General features: G+C 36.9%; 1 long non-coding RNA gene across 1 annotated transcript; it reads left to right on the forward strand.

Annotated features, from left to right (window-relative positions):
* Nucleotides 1-2,213: 2,213 nt before the first annotated feature.
* LOC147580008 (uncharacterized) lies at nt 2,214-18,103 on the forward strand. The gene is made up of 2 exons (XR_015252418.1): nt 2,214-2,533; nt 17,670-18,103. It is a non-coding gene; the product is annotated as an uncharacterized LOC147580008 (long non-coding RNA).
* Nucleotides 18,104-25,769: the final 7,666 nt, after the last annotated feature.

The raw sequence follows: 25,769 nt of genomic DNA on the forward strand, positions 1-25,769 counted from the left end.
GGTAGATAGGCAGTTACAGTGAAACCACTAAACTAGAACTCAGTGACCAAAGTGGATATACATGAAATAACTAGATTCAGAATAGACAATGCGAGCTGAAATTAGAGCATTTTGTTTTGCCCTTTTATGTAAAATGTGCTTATGTTTAAATATAGAACCAGAAAACTATCTGGGGTCAGAATTTAAAATAGTCCTGCTTTTTGTATGTCAAAGTAATGTCTTTGTCTTTGAGTTCTTTTATCTGAAGTTAAAAAAAAAAACTAAACAAACAAAAAAACATAAATCAAATATTTTGGCCCTTCCTTGGTCTTCCTAGCATGGGCTGACTCTATTCAGCGTGTATTTTTTCCCCATGACAGCTCAAGTACAATATAGAAATTCATCCTTTTAGTGCACTGGGCCTTTTCCCAAGATTTTTATTTTGCATTTAACAAAATAACAGCAAATTTCAGGTATTAGAAGGATTGAAACAACCTCTTCTATTCTGTTGTCCTTAGAACACCATCTTTTATTCATAGCTTCTCTTGTGGTGCTGGGAGGCAGATTCTGTTGCTATAGCAACGCCCTGCATATCCTTGGGGATAGCTTACAGTTTTACTTTTTTTTTTAACAACAAAGAGCCATTGATACTACATGTTGCCAAAGGTTACAAAAGTTGAATTCTAAAATGAAAATATTTCTTCTATAGAAGTGGTACACCATATGCGTCCCACAAATTCAAAGAGATATGTAAGGATATGACCTTTGTGTGAACACTGATGAATCTACATAATACTGTTTGGCTTCAATGGATTATTCACAGCAGAAGTAGTTGAAGTGTATGCCTTGTTTCCTAAGACCACTGGGGGGGATAAGGGGTTTATTCCCAGTATTTATAAAGATCCAGGAGCAGGAAAAGAAAAAAAAAATCAAAGGTACCATCACTTACATTTTGTTTGTTACTTTGTAATCACCTTCCCATCTTCACCCCCACCAAAATGAACTGCTATATCAAAATCCAATTACACTTTGACAGTAAATAGATCCTCAAAGAGTGGTTGTGACTGAATCCTTGTTTCTCAGAATAGATATTAAATATACGAGAGTCTCAAGAGCTCTGAAATCTGTATTCCTAGCTTCATTTTAACTGGATTCTCTTCATCGGTGAAAAAAAAAATATTCCTTAGCTACCTATTTTGTAAAACCAGGAAAAATATTTCTTTTCAAGTATTCTTTTCAAGATAAGTTATCTCATCCCCCTAGAAACATGAAGGGATGCACTGAGAACCACAGATGCAAAGCGGGAGGCTCCATAGAATCACTTCCTGGGAAAGCAACCATAAGAGTTTATAGAGGGTCAGGACATGGGAATCTGGGCTTTTCTCAAGAACAAGAGAACTACAGGCTGAAAATGTAGATAAAATATAAGAATGAATCCCAATCTCCTTCACTCACTACAGCCTGGGCAAATTCATTTAGGTTAGAAGACCCTCCCAGTCGACCAAGCAAACCCCATAATTCAAGGCCATTCATTCATTCATTTATCAATGTTTACTAGGTATATGTTACATTCCAAGCCACTTGAAAGCTTTTCAAAGGCTTACTATTTAATGCCTGATTGTACCCTTTAAGAGTTAGTCTTTAATTCAATAAAGTCTTTATTGGTACAGTTTCTACAGCTATAATATGGAGAACTGTATTAAAAATAACAGAGTCACAGGGTAATCACAGCTAGTAATAACAACCACACAGATAGTGTTTCTAAATAGCATCTCCCACTAAAAGAAACCAAGTTTCCTTAGAGAAATGACTGATTCCAGAAATGGTTGGGATAGGGAAAATACAAGGTAGCCTTGAACATCTTGTTGTTCAAGGAAGCAAGGAAATGCTTAAACACTAATAGAGTCATGTCAAAAGAATATTCGAGCTGGTTTGGAGGCCAAATCCATTTTGAGCATCAGAATGAATGACAGAAATAATACATTAAATGAAAAATAAATGCATGGGTCCATAATGAAACTCAAAAGAATAAGAAAGTGGGGGAGAGAAGAGAGACGAGGAGGACAGAAAGAGAAAAATAAAAGAGGAAAGCTCTACTTTACAGGAGAATACCAACTGTTATGGATTAAATTGTGTCCAACCCAAAATTCATATGTTGAAGCCATATTGGCAGATAGGCGTTTAGGGAGGTAATTAAGGTTAAATGAGGTCATAAGGATAGGGTTCTAATCCTATGGAACTGGTGTCCTTATAAGAAAAGGAAGAAATACCAAAGGGTTCTCTCTTCCACATGCCAGAGAGAAAAGGCCATGTGAGGACACTGAGAAGACAGCTGTCCAAAAGCCAGGAAGAGAGGATTCACCAAAAGCCAACCATGATGACACTTTGATCTTGGACTTCTAGCCTCCAGAAGTGTGAGAAAATATATACTCTCTGCTGTTTAAGCCACCCAGTCTGAGGTATTTTGTTATGGCAGCCTGAGCCAACTAATACAACTGAGAAATATTAAGAAAATGACAGAATTTTTAAAAAACATCATTTTTCAACCCACTATGTAAGTAAGAATCACTAACGGATACTAAAACCACTGGGTAAAATACTATCATTTTAAAAGTATGCCCACACAGGGGCGCCTGGGTGACTCAGTAGGTTGGGCGTCTGACTTTGGCTCAGGTCATGATCTAACGGCCTGTGGGTTCAAGCCCCGCGTCAGGCTCTGTGTTGACACCTCGGAGCCTGGAGCCTACTTCAGATTCTGTGTCTCCCTCTCTCTCTGCCCTTCCCCTGCTCATGCTCTGTCTCTCTCTCTCTCTCTCTCTCTCTCTCTCAAGAATAAATAAACATTAAAAAAAATTTTTTAATAAATAAATAAAAGTATGTCCACCAGGTTAACTTTATAATGGGGAAATTAGATAGGACGTCACCACTGTAACCAAGTGATCAAACTTAGCACCATCAATAATGGGACAACCTCATATGTGTCTCTTGATGGAACCAATAAGAAATATACACCACCTAGGAGCGCCTGGGTGGCTCAGTCAGTTAAGCAGCTGACTTCAGCTCAGGTCATGGTCTCACAGTTCATTAGTTCGAGCCCCACATCAGGCTCTTTGCTGGCAGCTCAGAGCCTGGAAACTACTTCAGATTCTGTGTCTCCGTCTCTCTCTGCCCCTTTCCAGCTTGCTCTATCTCTCAAAAATAAACATTAAAAAATTAAAAAAAAAAAAAAGAAATACACATCACCTATCCAGCATTCTTGCCAAGAATGTTCAACCTGAATCCAGTCATGAGAAAACAATGAGATAAATCCCAGAAAGGGAGATGTTTGCAAAGCAATTGACCTAGATTTCCAAAATAGAGTCAGTGTCAGAAAAGACTACTTATAAACTGAAAGTCTCTAAACATCACAACCAAGTGAAACTAATAAGCCTTGACTGAATCTTGGGCCAACAAAACCAACTGAATAGATATCTTGGGTATAACTGGGGAAGTTTTAAAATGGGACTGCACACTTGATGCCAAAATTGAATTAGTGTTCATTTTCTTAGGTGTGAGCACCACAGTAGTGATATAGGAGATTGTCCTTACTCTCAGGCAGTGCATGCTGAAGTATTCGTGGGGAAATTATCACCATGTCTGCAACTTCCTTTCAAATGGGTCAACAACAACAAGAACAACAGCTAAAGATACATATATATGTATGTACAGGCACACCTCAGGGATACTGCAAGTTTGCTTCTAGATCACTGCAAAACAGCAGTAAAGCAAGTCACAAGACTTCTTTGGTTTCTCAGTGCATATAAAAGTTATGTTTACACTACACTGTAGTCTATTAAGTATGCGATAGCATTGTGCCTAAAAAAAAGTGTATATCTTAATCAAAAAGCCCTTTATTGCTGAAATTGCTAACCATCACCTGAGCTTTCAACAAGTGCAATCACTGACCCCAGATCACCATAATACTCATAATAATAATAAGAAAGTTTAAAACATTGTGAGAATTACCAAAACGCGACCCAGAGACACAAAGTGAACGAGTGCTGTTGGAAAAATGGTGCCGGCAGACTTGCTCGATGCAGGGTTGCCACAAACCTACAATTTGTAAAAAAGTACAATATCTGCGAAGTGCAATAAAGTGAAGGTGTATGTATCAATAAATACCAAAATAAAGCAGATCTATTAAGATGTTAATAATTGATTAATATATATAAAAGATATATAGCATTCAATGTATTCTTTCAACTTTACTGTGATTTGGAATTTTGCAAAATATATGGGTTAACAAATAAAAATGTAAATATTTTAAAATGTTTAACATTTTATGGCATGCCACTCATCTTAAATGGCTGACCATGCACCTACCAGGACCAAATAGTATAACTGAATGGTTAGAGAGCATGGATGTTGGTTCCCAGAAGACCTATGTTCAAAGCCTGTCTCTCAGACCTTAGGCAAATAACATCTCCAAGTTTTAGGTTTTTGCAGTAAAATAAGAATAATATCTAACTGATAAGTGGTTGAGAAGATTTAATGAAGTTTATAAAAAATGTCTGGCACAAAAGAAGGCACTATTATTATTACCTGATGGTGTAAGGATAGGAACTGGAGGGTTTTCAGCCACCATTACATGCTACACACTCCAGTAAGCACTCTCCACTAAAACTATGGCATCGCTTACTAACAATGAGTGACTGCGTAATGTTGTTAGTGACCATTTTTGTTCCAAGATGGTCTTCAACCAAATTAAAATTTCCTTGAAGGCAGGGACCATGGCTTAACTCTAATTTCTGTATCTCCTAAAGAACACTGTACAATGTTAGACATGGTAATATTTTATCTGTACATTATGCCAGGTCAGTGCTTCTCAACTCTGGCTATGCATCGGATACACATTGGAATCATCTGGAGAGCTTTTAAAAAAATCTGATGCTTGGACCCCAACTCAGGTATTTTCATTTCATTGGTCTGGGGTAGGACCTATACCTCAATATTTTTTTAAATGCCCAGGGTGATTGTAAAAAGTTCATGTTTTGTGTTTCTCCTTAGTGAAATGGCACCAGTCATTGCTGCCAACTCTCTACCCACTTTGGAGTAACCCGGAGTTCCAGATATAGGTAGATTTGTATTTTAACATGTCAGCCTTCTCCTATGAACAGTGATTGTCCTCCTATTTCTTGAGCAATTTCAGATGATTTGTAACACCTTCATGAAGGTTGTATAGGGGAGGAAAAATATCTTTTCCTCTATCCTTCTGAGACCACTCTAACCAGAGACAGATTAACAAGAGAAAAGCATACAGATTTATTTAATACACGTTTCTTGACATAGGAGCCTCCATAAGAAAGTGAAGATCCAAAGAAATAATTAAGCCTGAGAATTTTTATATTAGGTTTGACAAAGAGTAGAAAATCATGGGGAAATGTGATGGGACAAAGGGTATGGGGTAAGTGTAGTAAAACTGGGAGAAACTTAGCAAAGACTTGTTCATTCAGAATCTTCTCTGCATCCCTTCATCTTCAGAGATAAGGATGCTCTTTCCTCTAGATATTGGGAAGGCACCTCTTACATGAAGGTTTTATGACCTGCTTCAGGGAAGATCAGAAGTCCTTCCTGCACATGCTGTTTCTCAAATTCCTCCAGCTTAAAATACTCCATATGCCAGGGGTGTCAGGGTGGCTCAGTCACTTAAGCGGCCAACTTTGGCTCAGGTCATGATCTCTTGGTTTGTGAGTTCAAGCCCCACATCAAGCCATTGGGCTCTGTGCTGACAGCTCAGAGCCTGGAGCCTGCTTCAGATTCTGCATCTCCCTCTCTCTCTGCCCCTCCCTCACTCACACTCTGTCTCTCTGTTTCTCTCTCTCTCCCTCCCCTCTCTCAAAAATAAATATACATTAAATACACACACACACACACACACACACACGTACACAAACATACACACACCCAGGCACTGGTTGGAATGCTGAGCATGCCCTTCCCCACAATCCTTCAACCATGATACCTCTTCTGGTCATGAGTCTTGCCTATAACCCTGGTGGTCTGATGTGTGTAGGTTCCATTTCCCTGCCCTTGACTGTGCACTTAGAGACCTTGAACTGCTGGAAAGGCAGTTTCTGTTTCTTCAAAGTTTCCTGTTTCTTCAAAGAAGCCGGGCCTAGACTACTTCCAAAAACTATCTTTCTAATTCTCCACTAATAGCCAGGTAACCACGGGCAAGTTTTCTTGAACATTTCTCAATGTTCAAGTTTTCCCATTTGCCAGACAGAGATAATAAAGTATTTAATTCATTGTTATAAGGATTCAATAAGAGAAGGCATGTCAAATGCTTAACACAGTTCCCTCACACATAGTATCATTGGCTAAATGGAAACAATTATTTTATTATTAATATAGTAATAAATCCAAACCCAGCAGTTTTGTGGATGCAAAAATAAGATAAATGTATGGAAACCTAAATCAACCCCTATTTCCATTGATTTGTATATGAGAAAGCTTTGAAATTTCAGCAGATAGTAATGGACTGATTTATCCCAACTTTGTTTTGACAATATCTGCAAACAAAATTTAGGTATTTAAAGCCTCTGTTCTTTAAAAGAGAACCCAAAGATGAATTACTTGTAGGAAAGATGGCTTCAAATTTTACAAATAACCATTTCTTCTCAACCTAAGACATGCCCTCCAAATAATAAGGAAGATGATGTTACAGTGGGACCACTACCACTCATTGCCAAGACATTTCTAACTAACAGTGAGGCATTTGAGACTTTAAACTTTTAACTGAAAAGATTAATGCAAAGGAGATTAAAATGCCACGTTGGGTAAGACAACATCGAAGAACAATACGCTGAAGAGTTGGAAACTGGAGGAGAAAAAGCAATGTGGTAAGCCTTATGGGAGCAAAAGGAGGGATAATTCAGTGATTACTTAGTGTAGAAAAGAAAATCTTTTCCTCTACCTTCTCAGATTTAGAACATGGGGTTCTTCAAATTAAACAGATAAAAGATTAACAGAAAAAGAGGCATACAAAGTATATTGATGTTAATGTTAACATCATGCATGAGGGCATCAACAGAAAAGAAGTGAAAACCAAAAGAAGCCATTAGACTGGGATCAGGGAGGCTTATATATCATTTTAACCAAGAATGATGAACTTTGAAGAAGTGGTTAGACACAGGAAAGGGGTTCGGGTCTCCTAGGAGTGGTAAATGGTGGGAAGGTTGCTGTTTAGTAAGGTTTGTTATATAGACTCCTCTTGGTGCTGTCTCTGGTCTCCCTGGTACAGGACCCCAGGGAACACCTTTACAAACGGAAATTTATGCCCTGCTTTTAGTCAGAAATGGGGAGGACAGAGAACTTTTCCTATGTCTTTCTCAATTGCTTTCAGCTCAAAATAATCCTTACACCAAAGTGACATATCTGGGGGTGGTGTATTCCAGACCCCTTCACTAGAAAGCAACTGAGGACTCACACTGAAGTTTCCAAAATCAGGTTGCTCTGAATAACATAGATAGAATTGTTGTACCACACAATTGAAGTAGCCTAAAGGAAAAATATTAGAAGTGGACTAGATAGGATATAACAAAAGAAAGTTAAAGATTTCTTATCATGAAGGTGGAAAGAAAGGGAATTGATTTTTAAAATGTTAAAGGAAAAGTTGGAATGTTTCAAAGTTTGTTCTTCAGGGAAGTCAAAATGTTTATATCATACCTGTTATCTTCTACTAGGGCTTTAAAATGTTGGGGAAACATTTAATGAAAGTAATATATATATATATATATATATATATATATATATATATATATATATATTTAATGAAAGTAATATATATATACACATATATATACACACATATATATATTGATTTACTATATATATATAGTGTATATATATGTATATAATGTGTATATATATATATATATGGCATGTAAATCAATTTTACCTTTAGTAAACTCAACATGAGGTAGAACATCTCCTATATTTAAAGAATCAAGCCCTTAACAAAGAAAGACTGATTCCTACTCTGATGAAACAATTCTAGATAAAACATAACCAGATAAAGTGTTACTTTTAAGTCCAGGTACTAGGTAGGCCTTTGACAATCTTCTAAACCTTTGAGGGTCTCAATCACACTATGGATACAATGGACTAAATGGACCCTGAAGTGGTCTCCCTCATAAAATTCTGTTTCAATATAAATGGATATGACTCTCTCGTTAAGATGGGACTCTTCCTTTTCCTTCAGTCACAGTTTTTAAAATTGAATACATTCTTCATAAAAATAGGTGCATTATATATGACACAATAAAAAACATACTTTCTTCTCAGTTCCTTTTATAGAACAGGATTACAGGTACTTATAGTTTCCCCAAATCTTATAAAACCAAAATTCACAACATTTTAAAATATAGTGCTATCTCAAGAATTGTAAAACTTTTAATCAAGTTCTAATAAGTAAGCTTGGTTTGGAATGAATTGTTCACATTGTTATTAAAATGCCACTTTGAAAAATTAAAACACACTTTCCAAATTTCATGTGCATCTGAATATTAGATCTCTAGATATTTGCATAGATCACATATTTAACTTTGAGGGACCAATGTCTCCTCCACAGAAACTTATACAGCAAGAAGCAACAGTGTGGGGTCAATCAGAACTAAGCATGCTGTTATCGACTGTGTTGATCCAAAGTGATCCCTTAACCTTTTTTAATTATTCTTTTATCCTTCATCTTTTTGCAAAACTTCAAAAACATATTTTTTATCCAGTATCTTAGAGTAAAAGGCTTTGAAATTACACAAATATATTAAAGTTACAATCCTAAACATGCAAAAGTTCTACTTCCCAAAGCCCCTTTTCTGGTCCCTTTAGAGCTTGAAACCAACTGGGCACCAGTAGTATGGGGAATGTTCCCTGCGATGCCCTTTCACTTTTAAGCATTCTTTTTCCAGTTCAATTTGGTGACCCTTTCTTTTCTTTCTAGTTATTGGGGGCCTTTTCTAAGTGCTACCAAATAGGAAATTACCACAAAGACAAGTGGAAGGAAAAAACATTTTTAAAATAACTTCACAAACCACCTGCAATTCTGGTAAATGCCTTGCTCTCAGATTGTGTGGACTTTTTTGAGATTTCTGTCGAATCAGTCGCGCTACCCGACCCCACCCCCGCTCAGGGATCCGTGTTCCCTTTTCAGCTCAGTAATCAAATAGCTCTGACTGGTCCATGTCTGCTTTTGTCTACTTCTGACCTACATGTTCCTGTGAGGGACATCTTTGTCTCACTTTTCTTTGGTCACTGAGTTCATGTACCTCAATAGGCTAAGTCTGGCAGTCCATTAACAAGAATTCTCAGCTCAGCCCTAGGCCACCCAGAAACCCCGGTTACATGTTCTCGTTGAATGGCTTCACTGGTGGCCCATTCAAATGTGCTAATGTCAGAAAAAAAGGTTTCAATGGGGCGCCAATGTACACCATTGCTGAGGCAAAGTGACTAGGCTTCCAATAAAGCCTCCCCTGGGGTGATGTTAAGCAGAGCTATCAATGGTGCAGAGGCTGAGCCAGGGCTAATGCTCCAATCATGCCAGCAACAGGTGGCACAGACACAGCCACTTCACTACGAAATCACAGTGCAGAGTTCACCTGCAATTCAATCGTCTCTCCAGCTTCCAACCTCCAGATATATGTACAGATACCCCTCCTTCTCTCTCTGGTTCTGAGGCAGGCTAGCAGAAGACATCTTGGATGGGAAAGGACACGGGCATTGTTTCTTTCCAATTGTTCTGAGGTTTACACCTCCTGTTGAAAAGCTTTCTTAAAGCTCTTTTATCTTCTCTAGACCGTACAGAAGCAGATAAAGCATTGTCTCAAGCGTCACCCCCAAAGCATTAAAAAGGCATTTTAGCTCAGCAAAGGAATATTTTGACTATGCAAGACAGATGTCACATTACAGGCCTATGTTGCTAATTCTCACAAGAGAACATCTTGAACTGCAACTAAGTTATGAAGGTGTGATGACTAAACCAATTCTGCAGCCCCTCCTCCCCTACAACCAGGGCGAATGAAAGGGAAAAGAAAAGAATGGCGCAATCCCAATTTTTCCTTCTAAATATGTCTGAGAAGAAACATAAAAGCAACCAACAAGTCAGGATTTTTGTAACTATTTTAAAATTTACTCTAAGACCCCTGGATTTCTGAAATATTCACAAATACACAGTATTCCCACACATTGACAATAGCTCAAAATGACAGTCCCACTATCACTCAAACTTGCCATCAAGATGAACCAGCACCACTGCCTCCCAGGTTTCTAATCCTTAAATCCTGGTGACAGTCTGCAGAGCCAGCCATGACCGTGACACCCTCCACCTTCCAGGAGCACCCAACAGTTTCTTGGCCACTCACTACAAGTCAACATATACAAAAAATGACTTCAGTTCTTCAGCTCTCTCAAAACCATTTTTCCACTCCTGAATCAAAAAGACCACCACGCCAAAAAGGGTAGGGTATCTCACCATCTCAGCTAATTTTGGAAAACTGTGATTTTGTTGGGGAATAAAGTCCAAAGCACATGATGCATTCGTGTACACAAAATGGAATTCAACCCACATGGAAGTGATTCTTGAATATTCCAGAGAGCTAAACATGGGGCTCTCCCAACTACACAGTAGACTCTCGAGAGCTCATTTCGATCCAGGTTAAAGAGGGATGGGTTTTGTGGGGGAACTCTCCGGGGTCCACATTGTCTTTCTGGTCCCTGCAGAGGTCTTCCTGGGGCCTTTATATCTGGTTGCCAAACCAGCAGCCAGTGCTGGACAGCTATCCTGGAGGAGCCTACTTTTAGGACGTTAGCCCCAAGTTGACTCCCACTCAGTCCTGTTGCTCACATATATTACAGGGTTTATCATGAGTAAGATTCAATATCAGTGGTTCTGGGACACAAGAGGGAAGGTGACAGATCCCACAGAGCCTCTAGCCTAAAAATCTTTTTTCTTTTTCCTTTGCAGTCACATAAAAAAAGGTTTCTCCCTCATTGCCCCTCATCTTCTGATTCTAGTAAATTCTTCCTACTTTTTTCTCTGACCAGTTTAATTATAAAGCAACTAAAGAAGGTTGTGCAAATTATTATAATTTTTATGTAATATGGAATTCATTTCTTTTCCCTAATTTTTTATAATGGACATGGATTGTTTTTATACTCAGAAAAAGAGTTATTTTTTCAAATAATACATTTAATTAATCTTTAATCTTTTATTCCTTGAAAGTGGAATTTTGCTCTCAATTCTCTAAGAAAACTAAATATTTGCCTGGCATGTTAGTAAGAGAAACAACTGGCTAAGTTTTTAAAAATGAAATCCAAATTAATCACTCAAGAAAAAAATTCCCTCTCTTCTCTCTCAATAATTTTCCTCCTTCTTAATCATACTTCACCCAAAGCAATTTAAGGTGTAAATTTAATTTTAAAAAAATCAATGGCTTCTTGTTTGGACTGGTATGTGTAAAGCCACACTTGTCTAACAGGGGTAGCATTCGAGGTGTTTAGATCTTGTTCTAGGGAACTACAGCCATGAGATGTCAGAACTTACCCATTTTTGGTTCCTCTAGTATATTTCCAAACAGAGAATGCAATGGTCCCTTCAAAACCCTAACAAACTTAAGTGAAAATTGGATTAAGTTTATACCAGGCCACCTGGCTTGCATTCTTTCTCTCATCTTTACTCCTTGTGTAGATCAGCTTAAGAAGTCAGAAACAGCATTTTTTAAAAGATGCCTCTGGATTTTACTTTCTTCACTGCAAGAGGTTCCACAGAATGCCCAGAAAGAATGGGCCAATCTCCAGCTGTCCCTTTGTTTACAGTTCCTTCCCTCCTCCCTGTTGTCCTGTTCCCTGCTCCCCTCCCCCAGGCACCCAAGCTTTGCTTTTGAAGGCATCCTTGACTTGAGAGAAGTTAGACCATGTCACGGATGCCCCTTTTTCTCTAAGGCAGGCCAACAGAGATAATGGGCCCTGTGGGGAGAGGAAGCTAAAGAGAGGGACTCCTTTGGATACTTAAGGGAATTACTGAGGAGGCTCACCAGACTCTGGCTAACAAATTAAAAAATGGAAAGCAGGTGATGTTTTACTAGCCCCTTTATGCAATCAAGGAGAAGCTGCTGTGGAGGTGGTGGAGGTGGTGGTTCGCTGTTTAGGGGAGGGGAGCAATTTTTTAAATTATCCTTAGGCCTCTTATTGAAACTCTAAATAAATATTACAGATAATTGAGATTATTAATTAAGACTATACCCAAGAAAAGTCATTAGCATTTTGCTCACTAGACAAAAATGGAACAATGAATAAACTCTAGTTAAACAAAGAAAAGTCAGTATCAGTCATTAAGTAATTTGGAAAACCAAGTATATAATGCCGCTGTGGGACAAATCAGAAACAATTCAGAAGAAATCCTTTCTGACCTCCAGCCTACATTTTTCACTGGAGATAGACAAAGGACAAAGCTACTCTCCCAATCTCCCTAACTTCAGTAAAGAACTCTTTACAGGATTTTTCTGATGTTGACTTCAGGCCCTTAAAGCCTGGCCTTTCTGTGCATGTACTAGATATCATATGCAGGAACTTTAGGATGAGAATATATCTACCAACCCTGCCCTCAGAGGAAAATCTGTCTCAACTAACCTTTAGGCTTGAACTCCATGACTACTATTCCTATTGGATCCCAACTCCAAAAATTCATCAAACTTACCCACCTCCTTCCCAAAGACTAAATTAGAGGTTGCAACACAGAAACATTTCAAATAGGAATTAGCCATCACATTGACTCTAATCTTCCTGTATGGTTACAATGGTAGCAATGATAGTGTGAAAGCCATATTAACATCTTCTACATGAATAGCCCAATTCAGAAAGCAGAATCAAAGATGCCTGGCTGGCTCAGTCAGTTGAGTGTCTGACTCTTCATTTCTGTTCAGGTCATGGCCTCACGGTTTGTGAATTCAAGTCCCAAGTCAAACTCTGCACTGACAGTGTGGAGAATGCTTGGGATTCTCTCTCTCTCTTTCTCGCTCTCTCTCTTCCCACCTCTCTCTCTCAAAATAAATAGATAAGCTTAAAAAATAAAGCAGAGTCATTAGAAAGACATCCCAAAATATAAAAATAGGATAGATCACATTTGAGGCATTAATCCAGACATACATAATGAACATTCTCCTATGTATTTTGTTATTGTTATTACAAACAAGTGTTCTTTATATGGGAAAAAATTATATTTTCTTGCCTTTTTCCTTGTGATCCTAGAGTAGAATTAGCTTGGCATTGTACTGACTCTATTACTAAGAGATAAATCCCTTCGTTAAAGAAAAATCTTGCTCTAAGAATCCCATGCTCACCTGTTAGATTAAGAGAACTAATGTAGAAATATGTAAAAGGCATTTTAATACAATACAGCTAATTCCATATACACAAGTGGACAGATCTGTATCACAGAGCAGCAACATTCCATACAAGACCCATGCCTTTATGGAATAACTTTTTTACCTCCTGCCTAACTAAGCTTCCAAACAAGCATACAACTTTGTTTTCTATTCCTGCAAATATCATTGATATTATAAAATTCCTTTTTGACAAAACACATGAGTGTGATTTTTATTTTTTTTTAAGTTTTTAAGTGTTTATTTGAGAGAGAGAGAGAGAGAGAGAGAGCGAGCAGGGAAGGGGCAGAGAGAGAGGGAGACACAAAATCCAAAGCAGGCTCCAGGCTCTGAGATGTCAGCACAGAGCCCGACGTGGGGCTTGAACTCACAAACTGTGAGATCATGACCTGAGCTGAAGTCGGACACTTAACTGACTGAGCCACCCAAGTGCCCCTATATGAGTGTGATTTTTTTTTATTTATTTATTTTTTTTTAATTTTTTTTTCAACGTTTATTTATTTTTGGGACACAGAGAGACAGAGCATGAACGGGGGAGGGGCCGAGAGAGAGGGAGACACAGAATCGGAAACAGGCTCCAGGCTCTGAGCCATCAGCCCAGAGCCTGACGCGGGGCTCGAACTCACGGACCCCGAGATCGTGACCTGGCTGAAGTCGGAAGCTTAACCGACTGCGCCACCCAGGCGCCCCTATGAGTGTGATTTTTAAAAGCAAGTGTCAGATGAAGCTATTTATTGTACGCAGATTTTAATTATCTTTTTTTAAAAGAAGAGTCAGTTGTGCCAAGATCTCAAGTAAACCCACCACCTAGTGACATACTGTGTTATTTGCCTACACCTGCAGAGTTTGCCATAAGCTACAGATGCCATCTTCCTGAACTGCCTTTGAAGTTCTAATGTTTATTACACTTCAAAGAGATACCAAGACAATAGTAGGGATGAAGGGAATGGGTCTTATTCCCCAATTCAAAAAATGTTAGACGTCTTTTATGAGCCTACATGATTCTGTGTTTCATCATCAAAATCTTCCTTCACCAAAAGATGAAAACTGGCTAGAACACAGTAAATTGTATTAATTATGTAGTCTATTAATTAAGGACTTTGTACATAAAATAATTAGCAATGAAATATCTATTCTAACTGGTTAGTGTACACCTTTATATTGATGTGGCAAAAATAAATAGCAGGATCTTTAACAAAATTATTTCAAATCTACTATTACCTCCCTTTTTTTGTAGCATTCTTAAAAGACTCTTTACTATCATCAAATGGCCCTTCTGTTCTCTTGAATCCCATTGGCCAGAGTTTCAAGCTTCTGGGTTAACTCTATGTAATAAATCAACATTTCTAAACAAGATTTGTATATTTAGAAAATCAATTGCTGTGGCTTCACTGCTTGCTGTAGTTTTCTATATGAAAGGGCCTGATAAAGTTTTCAATCTTTTAAAAGCTTAAAAAATAAGCACTGACTGGCACCCAAACCTAAAAGAAAGCCAGCAACAGGTCTAATGAAAATCGTGCGGAGAGCCCATCAGACATTAAGTAAATACTTTGCTTCTGTTTTCTAGTCCCTTTTTGTTTGGTTACCATGGCAACCTGTTTTTGTGGGGGTCACTTGGAATGTATAAGAATTTGCTGCAATTAGATGCTTGCACCCTATTGGCCAGTATGATAGAGAGTAGTAAAACTAAAAAGAAATAAAAGAGAAGGAAAGGCAATGTGGACAAAGCCAACATGCACTTTGGGAACCAAAGAAAAATTGTGTAAGCCTAATTATCTTTCAGAGCTATTTTCAAAGTTGCTCTTAATAAAAATTTCCATATCCTCTAGCCTGTGATTTCTCACCTTGTTGACCTTCCAAAGTACTCCTTAGCTGTAACACACTTATTGCACTTGATTTTACTTTTGTTATTCTCTAATTGTTTTATGGATATGTCTTACCCCTTTATGAGATTGCAAAAGTTCTTCAGGGTCAACAAAATGGAGAAACCCATGGAAGTGGAATTAGATGTGATGGATTGTGGTCTAGGTTCTGAAACCAGTTAGTCGTACAGCACTTAGCCAAGCGCCTTTAACCTCACTAAGCCTCAGTTTCTATAAGACTCATGCCCTTTAAAGGTGTTATAATTAGACTGTTGTATATACTATCTATAGCGTGTCTCAGGCAGCCCTGAATATATAGAAGATTAAGATAACTGCTGTTTCTCTAAAACTCAAGGGACACTATCACTTTGTTACGGACTCTCAGACTATAAATTTTAAATTCATGGTCAGGCAGAGTGAAAGTACCCTACTTCTAAAATGAAAAGAGGGTGCAAGTTAAATGTCTGTGGGTATAGTCACAAAGAAAAATAACAGCATTAATACATGCTCAAAGATTTGCTTAGCCTGACTCATAAGAAGGCAAAGCAGCATTACGGTTATGTCTCACCTAGATCCAGAACTCTGAACTACATAAGAATTGTTTACTTAAAATAACATCACTGCTTTTTTTTTTTTTTTGAAAGAGCATCTATTAAAGTTTAGAACTATCACTAGACATATCAAATGATTTCAAATCTCAGCTTGATTGTTTACAATCGAAAGATTATCTAAATTCTCCTCCACTCACCATGATCACTCTAGATGCTTTAAGCACTTATTCAGTCTGCTCAAGAAGGTTATCTATTGAGGCTTTATTTCAACATCTCCACTGGCAAAAAACAAAACAAAAGCAAAAACAAAAACAAAACCCTCACCATACCCCAAAGTCATTCATCCTGTGTTCAAGCAGCTCTAATTGTTAGACAATTCTTCCTTACATTAAAACCAAATTCCTGTTCCCTGTTAATTCTATACATTGGTCCCAGGCTATAGTTGCTCTCATAACATTGTTTAGAATTCTTTCCATCTGAGTACACATCAGTTATCCAAGTGCTTCTTCAAGTGGCACCCAGAGCTAAAAACAATCCTCTGTGCTGGCTGACCAATACAGTGTATGATAGGACTATGACCCCATGGTTAACAAGCATGGTTAACAGGTTACGTGCCTGTTTGAAGCTATATGCTAGAGATACAAAGATAAACTAGACAACAGCTTTGATTTTAGGGAGATGATAATCTCTAGGAGGAGCCAAGAATGTTAGTAAATAGGTTCAATAAAAGGACTGAGCTAAGGTTGAAAATACAGTAGTGTTCCAAAGAGTATATTTTGGGTGCTCCCTGGGGAGTGGGAAAGGGCCAGAAAAAGTTTCAGAGAGCAGGTTTTACCAGATAGTCCAAAGAGAAAGAGCATTCTGGGAAAAGGCAATAGTATAAGCAAAAGCTCTGACATTATGATTCATCATGATAAATTCAGGGAACTCCAAAAGTTCACTATAACTGAAATGCAGGGGATGAGGCAAGACAAGGCAAGAGCTCAGGTTACAGAAGTAGGCAAGGGCCAAATGTTGGAGGACTGGGTATGCCATGCTAATGCATCTGAACTTTGTCCTATAGTCTACTGGTGTCCAAAATGGGGTGTACCTACCACAGGGGATGAACAAAATGATCCATGAGGGTAAAATAGGAAAACTTATTTTATTTTATTTTATTTTATTTTATTTTATTTTATTTTATTTTATTTTATTTTATTTTATTTTATCTTATTTTATTTTTTTACCCCAAGAATTAGGAAAATGTCAAGATTTACTAATATTTCATTTGAATGGCACCCTCAGTAGGTTTGAATATTAAACTGTCACATGTCATATACAGTAAGCAAAGCATCATGAAGGAAAAAATAGGAATTCCACAAAATGGAGGGTTGGACAGTTGACCATCACCCGGTAATTCATTTTACTTTTATTAAAAATGTTGTATTTTATGGTGCCTAGTTAAGTAGATGGACGGTCATATTATCTACTTTTAAGGAAATAACCCTCATAAAATAGACAAGTGACTTAAGAAAGATCTCTTCAAAGAAAGCCCAAACTGAAGAAAACACTAACAGGGTAAGCAAAATAAGGGCTAAGAAAAAGGCAGAGTTGATCCTGCTATTGCTTGTATAATCACTTTGTCATGTAAGAATACTGACAATACATTCAGATCTGTTAAATCATTGACATATATATGTCATATATATGTATATATGTATATACATACATAAAGAAGACTATTTAGGATATGGATTTACATCTAGAATATGAAGGCCTTACAAATTGTTTTCTAAATTTGGTAAAGATTAATAGCTTCTTTTGCCAAATTTTTCCTTAATAGTAATAACTTTGGTTAAAAACACTTGTTCTTTCTTCCTTAGGACGCATGGTTCAAAGCATTCTGAAGGCCCTCTGTTGACCTTCACAGATGACACAGTGACCCTGCTCACATACCTTCTGCATACCTCATCCCTGAGCCTTGGAGACCACATCTTACTACACTGTAGCCCTCCATCTGAGAGCTCTCTAGATCTGCAAATAGGTAGTAGGCCAGAAGTGCTCAGTGACTCTTGTCTAGCGGATGACACACAAGAGTTGGAGAATATTTACTGTGCCTCAAGTGGAACAACTCGGAAAAATTCTGCACTAGCTCCTGAGCTCTCCAGCAGGAGTGAGCCCCAGCTGCCCATAGCAGGTACCTGCACGGTGACATCTCCTTTATTGGATCATTCTCTTCTTCCTTTACTCACTTCTGCTATCCCTTATCCATGCTTTCTGGGATCTCTTCCTCCCAAATAAATGATTCACACTCAAATCCTTGTTTCCAGATCTGCTTCTTTGGGAACCCAACCTAAGACAGTGACTGATTAAAATGCAGCTGATAAATAAATGGAAAACAAAGCTAAATATTTGCAGAAATGAGTATTAGAAAATTTGCTAAACACTTGCATTTAACTATAGATATCTCTCACATGTTTCTGTTCTTGATATTTGTCAGTAATAAAATACATGAACAACTTTTTTGTGAGCCAATAAAGTGAAATGTAATGAAGTGTATATAATCTCATTAGTACGCTCTGTCAGGAAGATATTGGGTATAAATAGGAAGTTTACTAAAGAGGAGTGCCTGGGTGGCTCAGTCAGTTAAGCATCCAACTCTTGATTTCTACTCAGGTCTACTCACGGTTCATGAGTTCAAGCCTTGCGTCAGGCTCTGCACTGACAGTGTGGAGCCTACTTGGCATTCTCTCTCCCTCTCTCTGACCCTCCCCTGCTTACATTCTCTCTCTCAAAATAAATAAATAAACTTAAAGAAAAAAGAAAAGAAAAAAAGTTAACTAAAGAGAGAGAGAGAAAAAAAGCCTTAGGGCAATGTGACAAAGTTAGCACCATAGTAAAATTCATTAACTACATTATTACAGGCAAATTTAGGTGCAAAAATGGTGAAGCAGATGAACATTTTGTTGATGGCATTAATTTTATGGAAGTGTTTAAAATGTAGTCTGTGTCTTTATAATATTTTACTATCACCTTTTAGTGAGGTAAACAATTATTATGAAAATCTGAGGTGTTACACAGACATTTGTTGATTATCTCAGAACAAAGAACTGAAAAAGACTTTTCCATATATAAAGAGAAACTGCATATTTTTATTTTACAAATAGACAAATGTCCCAAAATTTGCTTACCTTTTTTATGATGAGAATAATTTGTCATCATCATACTATCTAGCAGATGGGTTTTTAAAATAAATATCAATCAGGGGCGCCTGGGTGGCGCAGTCGGTTAAGCGTCCGACTTCAGCCAGGTCACGATCTCGCGGTCCGTGAGTTCGAACCCCGCGTCGGGCTCTGGGCTGATGGCTCGGAGCCTGGAGCCTGTTTCTGATTCTGTGTCTCCCTCTCTCTCTGCCCCTCCCCCGTTCATGCTCTGTCTCTCTCTGTCCCAAAAATAAATAAACGTTGAAAAAAAATTTAAAAAAAAAAAAATAAATAAATATCAATCAAAATGTTAGCAAGTTATTTTGTGGATATCAACAAACTGTTCCAAGGTATTTATGGAGATGCAAAAGACACAAAATAGCCAACACAGTATTGGAGGCAAAAAATAAAGACTTACAATTATAAGACTTACAGTAATAAAAACAATGTGGTATTGGCAAAAGAATAAACAAATAGATAAATGGACAGGATAGAGAAACAGACCCCTATGTAGTCACTGCTCTTTGACTTTGAAAGGAGCAAAGGCAGCACAATAAAGATAGGCTTTTCAACAAATGGTGCTAGAACAACTGGACATCTACATGCAAAACAATTCATCTAGACACAGACCTTACTCTCTTCACAAAAATTAACTTAAAATGGATCATAGACTTAAATGTACAATTCAAAACTTCAAAACTCTGGAAGATAACATAAGAGAAAACTTAGATGATCTTGGGCATAGCAATGCCTTCTTAGATACAACACCAAAGACACGATCCATGAAGGAAATAATTGATAAGCTGGACCTTATTAAAATTGAAAACTTCTGTTCTGCAAAAGACAATTATCAATAGAAGACAAACCACAGACTGGGAGAAAATATTTGCCAAAGACATCATCTGATGAAGTACTGTTATCCAAAATATACAAAGAACTCTTAAAACTCAACAAGAAGAAAACAAATAGAGTGACTGAAAATGGACAAAAAGTCTGAAAACAAACCCCACCAGAGAAGATATACAGATAGCAAATAAGCATATGAAAAGATTCTCCCCAAAATATTTCATCAGAATAATGCAGATTAGAATAAGGAAGTATCCTCATATGCCCATTAGAATGACCAAAATCTGGAACACTGACAACACCAAATGTTGGTGAGAATATGGAGTAGCAAAGATTCTTGTTGAATGTTGGTGAGAATGCAAAACTGTATAGCCACTTTGAAACATAGTTTGGTGGTTTCTTACAAAACTAAGCAAAACATACTCTCACCTTATGATCTAGTAATCGCCCTCCTTGGTACTTACCCAAAGGAGTTGAAAACTTAGGTCCACACACAAATCTTCCCTGGGACATTTATATCAGCGTTGTTCATAATTCCCAAAACTCAGAAGCAGCCGAGATGTCCCTCAGTAGGTGATGGGCAAATAAACTGTGGTACATCCAGACAATAAAATATTATTCAGCACTAAAAGGAAATAAGCTATTAAGTCATGAAAAGATATGGAGGAAACTTAATTACATATTGGTAAGCGAAAGAAGCTAATCTGAAAAGGGTACATACTGTATGATTCCAACTGTATAACATTCTGGAAAATGCAAAACTATGGAGACAATAAAAATATCAGGGTTGTCAGTGGTGGGGGATGGGAGCAGATGAATAGGCAGATTTCTAGGGCAATGAAAATACTCTGTATGACATAGTATAATGATGGATATATGTTAATACACATTTGCCCAAACCCATAGATTGTACAACATCAAGACTGAACTCTAAGGTAAACTGTGGACTTTGGGTGATTATAATGTGTCAGCGCAGGCTTATCTTTGGTAAAAAGTGTACCATTCTGGTGAGTGATATTGATAGTGGAGGAAGCATGTGTGGGGGTAGTAGGTACACGGGGGATCTCTGTACCTTCATCTCAATTTTGTTGTAAACGTAAGACTGCTCTAAAAAAATGAGTCTTTACTAAATAGACAAATTGTCCTTTCAGTATAAAGGTGAGAGCTTAACAATGAATGAAAAACCAACTGTATTTCAAAAGAAACATGTATGGACTGAGCACACTTGAAATGGCAATATTTTCATTATGTGATTTCATTACCAAAAGCAATGTCAAACTGTTGTTCTCATGTCTACACATTTAAAAGCATGAAAATGAAATTTTCTAACTTTTTCTAAAATTTTGTAAATAAAAGATTTCAGTGGGGCCTTTTTTGTTAAAACATATTGAAATATAACACCTTTTAGTTTATTCACAAGAACAACTGACTGGAATTATGGAAAATAGAAATGCATTACCTGAATTTCAGAAAAAAAAGATGTGAATAATCGATAGATGAGATTGAAAAATAAAAATTTTATTTTAGTTATAGCCAATAATGTACTTCTATTTGTTTTTGGGTTTTTTTTTTAATGTTTATCTATTTTTGAGAGGGAGACAGGGACAGAGTGTAAGTCAGGGAGGGGCAGAGAGAGAGGGGGACACAGAATCCAAAGTAGGCTTCAGGCTCTGAGCTATCCGCATGGAGCATGACATAGGGCTCAAACTCACGAACTGCAAGATCATGACCTGGGCTGAAGTCGGCCACTTAACTGACTGAGCCACCCAAGCACCTCACTTCTATTTGTTTTTGAAGTATCCTGTGTTTAACCACCACAGCTATCAAAAGTGAATATCAAAATAAACTGAACTTCGTTTTTTTTTTAACATTTTTTATTTATTTTTGAGAGACAGAAGCACAGCACAAGCAGTGAGGGGTAGAGAAAGATACACACAGAATCTGAAGTATAGATTCTGAGCTGTCAGCACAGAGCCCAACGTGGGGCTTGAACCTACGAACCGTGAGATCGTGACCTGAGCCAAAGTCACTCAACTGACTGAGCCACCCAGGCACCCTTGAACTTTGAATCACTATATCAAAAATATGTTAAGCCAAGTTTTTAAAAAATAATAAAGCACATTTAAGCATGCTGCAAAAATAGGTTAGCTATTTTTATTTGTTCTATTAACATATTACAAATGATTTAAATTTTTATTGTATCTCATGCTTTTGAAGTTTTGTTTTGTTATGTTTTATGATGTGCAAAATAAATATTTATTTATATTATATACTTACTTGTATAGATTTATGTTGAATATGCATTCTCCAGACATTCGTATGAGTGTTTGGATCAGATAGGGCACATAGACAATGGGAAGACTGGATGAAAGTCCACTGAAGCATTTAGAGCTGGGAAATAACATGATTACATTTGTGTTTTGAATGCAGACTCTAGAAATGGTGTAGATAGCCATGTAAATCTGGAGACAGACAAATTAGAAAACTATTTGACAGTCAAGTAGAGATCACTAACCCTAAATTAAAACAGTAGCAATTGACAGAGAGATGAACAGCAGCTGAAGTGAACAGAACTTGGAAAACCAACTGTTTGTGAGGGTCAGAGAAAGACTCATAAGGACGAGTTGACTCCCTAGTTTGGGGCATAAGTGACTTCATTGTTTGTAGTATTCTCACCAAAACAGGCCCTCCCAGACAGAAAATACCAAAACAACAGGGACAGGAGAAAAAGCTAGGATACCTGCTAAATCTAGGATGCTTTAAGAGGTAAGTACTGATGTCAGAAGGCTGAGCTTACAAAGTTGAGAGTTGTCAGCTTGTATGGTTACATTTTGTTACTTTATTAATGCAGATGAAAAATAGATTGCTTTTCTTTATTTTGGGGGGAGGAAAATCCAGTTATATCATCCTGCTAACTCACACTGAGTTTAAAATTAACTCTTAAATCTTTTTCGTGTGTGATGTTGTTAAGGCACTTCTCTTTATGCTGTGTTTTTTGCCATTAAGCTTATGGACCTAAGAACAAGACTTTCCCCTTTTGCTAATCTCCTTTTGTCTTGCTCAGGTCAACACATCAATACGTTTATGGAGCTCTCCTTGGATGGTGATGACTATCAAGCCCATCAGCCCTAGGTTCCAGCTTCATCTCATCATTTGCTAACTTCTACTAACTGAAAATTTCATGGCATGTCTTTTTGGCCTTCTTGGCTCCCAGGCACCTGTTATTGAATCGATTGGTTTATGGCATCCTATCATCATCAGTACCTTCATGCCAACTATTTTATTTTTACCTTTTTGTTGTTCTTCCTTATACCACATTTCCAATCCCATTTCTTCTCCTCACAACTTCCCCACCACATTTGACCTGCACTGAAGAAAGTAAAAAATAATTGAGGGCTCTACCATCTTAACTTTCCCATTGCTGAGAATGGTATCTCTCTCCATGTGTTCAGATTTGTTCATTCATTCAATGACTATTTCTTCAGGGCTTGCTATGTTTTAAATTGTTCTCTAAAAGCTGTGATCACAGTTAGACACATTTCTTTGTATCTTTTAATAGATTGTTAGTATTTTTCTATAAATATTTTCTATATTTTCTTAGGTCACTTTCTAGTTTGATATTTCAAGTTTTGTTGCTTTAATGAAAGGCATCATATTTTCCACTATATTTTTAGTTAGTGCAAGTACAGAAGAACTCTGTTGATATTTTTGTTGTTACTGTTGGTCTTCTATATATTAATCTCACTGAACTCTTTCATTAGTTTTAATAGTCTTTTGGTTGTCTTAAGTTTTCTGTCTCTTCCCTTCCAGTCCTTGAATTTTTTATATCTTTTGCTTGCCTTACTGCATTGGCCAGAGATAATTACTTTTGTAAGGATTCACAAACCACCCTGTCAATAATTTAGTCGAAATTGATAATGAGACCACCAGACTATAGTTTGCATATTAACTTCTCTTCTTTTTCGGAAAAAAAAAAAAAGTCTATTGAGTTTTCCAGAACCCCTCACTCTCCCCAATATGTTTTTTAAAAATCTCAGTCCATATTGTATTGCATAAGTGAAAGTTGCTAGGAGAGTAGATCTTAAAAATCCTCAACAGAAGAAAAAAACTTTTGTTACTATGCATGGTGATAGATGTTAACTAGACTTATTGTGGTGATCATTTTGCAATATATACGAATACCAAATCATTACACTGTACACCTAAAGTTAATATAATGTTATGTGTCAATTATACCTCAATTTATAAAAATCTGAATCCAAAGATTTTCAAAATTTTCTAAATGCGATTGTGTGCACCTTCCCTTGGGCCATTTTATTTGCTAACTGCCATGTTTCAAGTTTTCTGAAAAGAGAGATTCAGGTTAAGGCCTACACAATGCTGGAGAAAGGTAATCAATGGGATTTTATTTGAACCTGAAATGAAGACTTTATCTAATAGCAGCTGTAAGTGTAGGTTAAATACATTTATTTCATTTCTAGTATGGATTTATTCCCATGACACTATCATCTTCAGAGTTGGCCCCTCAAATAATGGAATGGAGTGGAAAAACCTGGAATGTACCCTAATACATGGTACACAGACACAGGTATCAACAGATTTTAATAAGACATGAACTAATATTATCACAGGATGAAGAGTTCTGAAGCTTAAGTTCATTTAGTATGTCGTGGTTACTTTAGAGTAAAATCAGGAGTTAGTGCCTAATTTGCGCCTGTTGCATGAAGAGCTACCTAACTTCTCTGTATGATCATTCTGTTACTTTTCTAAAGCATTAAATTCCTGTTCAATTGAAAATATTTCCAGAACAAACCTATTGGGCCATTTCATGGATATTACCTATTTGTTTATGAATCAATTATTATAAATTGCTATATGTGCTTTTCATTATGCTAATTCTGTGTATCATTACACTTTTTGTTTTAGTTGGCTATATTTTAGTGTTTAGCTAGCCAGGGACATGGACCCTGAAACAAATATTTGGCACATGTTTGGAGTGGACTGTAACTCAGAATCAAATTTAAATGGTTTGTTGTGAAGCAAGGAAAATTGTTGCAATACCAGACACACAAAAATATATCCTTTCAGCTAATACATGTTAATATCCAAGAAATTTACCTAAAAAAATATATATGTACATATATATATATGTATGTATGTATGTATGTATATATGTATAATATAATATCTGAGCAGAATTCAAGGTAAAAATTACAGAAAAGTTGCCATTTTAACAGGAATCGATAAACTAACCAGTGTATTTATCTCCCTACTTTTGCCAGAGAGAGTATTAAGAGGAGAAATGACAGAAATGGAAAAGGGGAGAAATGCATATACTACACTTAAATTGTATTCTCCAAGATTGTATTTCATTTTGTAAGTGATGATGTTATACTCTTTCCCTTCATAAATTTTATTCACTTACCTCCTAGGATGAAGTTTATTCATCATCTTCAATTTCCACTTCCATACTCACTCAAAAATAATAATAATTACATCAAGAAAATAGCAAGTGATAGTACTTATTTTTGTGCTTTTATCCTGAGATGCATGAACTATTAGTTTAAAGATTTTTTTTCTGCTGGAAGTTAATTAATAATTTGGGTCATTCTATTTTTCTGTGAGACACCACAATGGGATCATAAGTATTAAAACAACAACAACAACAACCTCATATTAACAGGAGAAGAGAGCAGTAAACATATAATGATAAGAGTAGAGCTGGTTAAAAGCACTAAAAGCAGAAGTATTTACAGATCACACTTCTCCAGCTCTTTCCAGAGGAACAAATCCAAACAGGGCTATGCCTTCTGTTACTTTCTTTCAGTTTACAGATGCTGAAAACTTTCATTTCAAGTTTCTATCTCCTAGAAGTGGGGTGGGAAAAAAAAGCTGGTTATTATTCCTAAACCCATTGAAATTGCATTTGTGGCA

Source organism: Puma concolor, chromosome B3 (genome assembly GCF_028749965.1).
Source record: "Puma concolor isolate L17-30 chromosome B3, mPumCon1.1.hap2, whole genome shotgun sequence".
Taxonomy (NCBI): domain Eukaryota; kingdom Metazoa; phylum Chordata; class Mammalia; order Carnivora; family Felidae; genus Puma; species Puma concolor.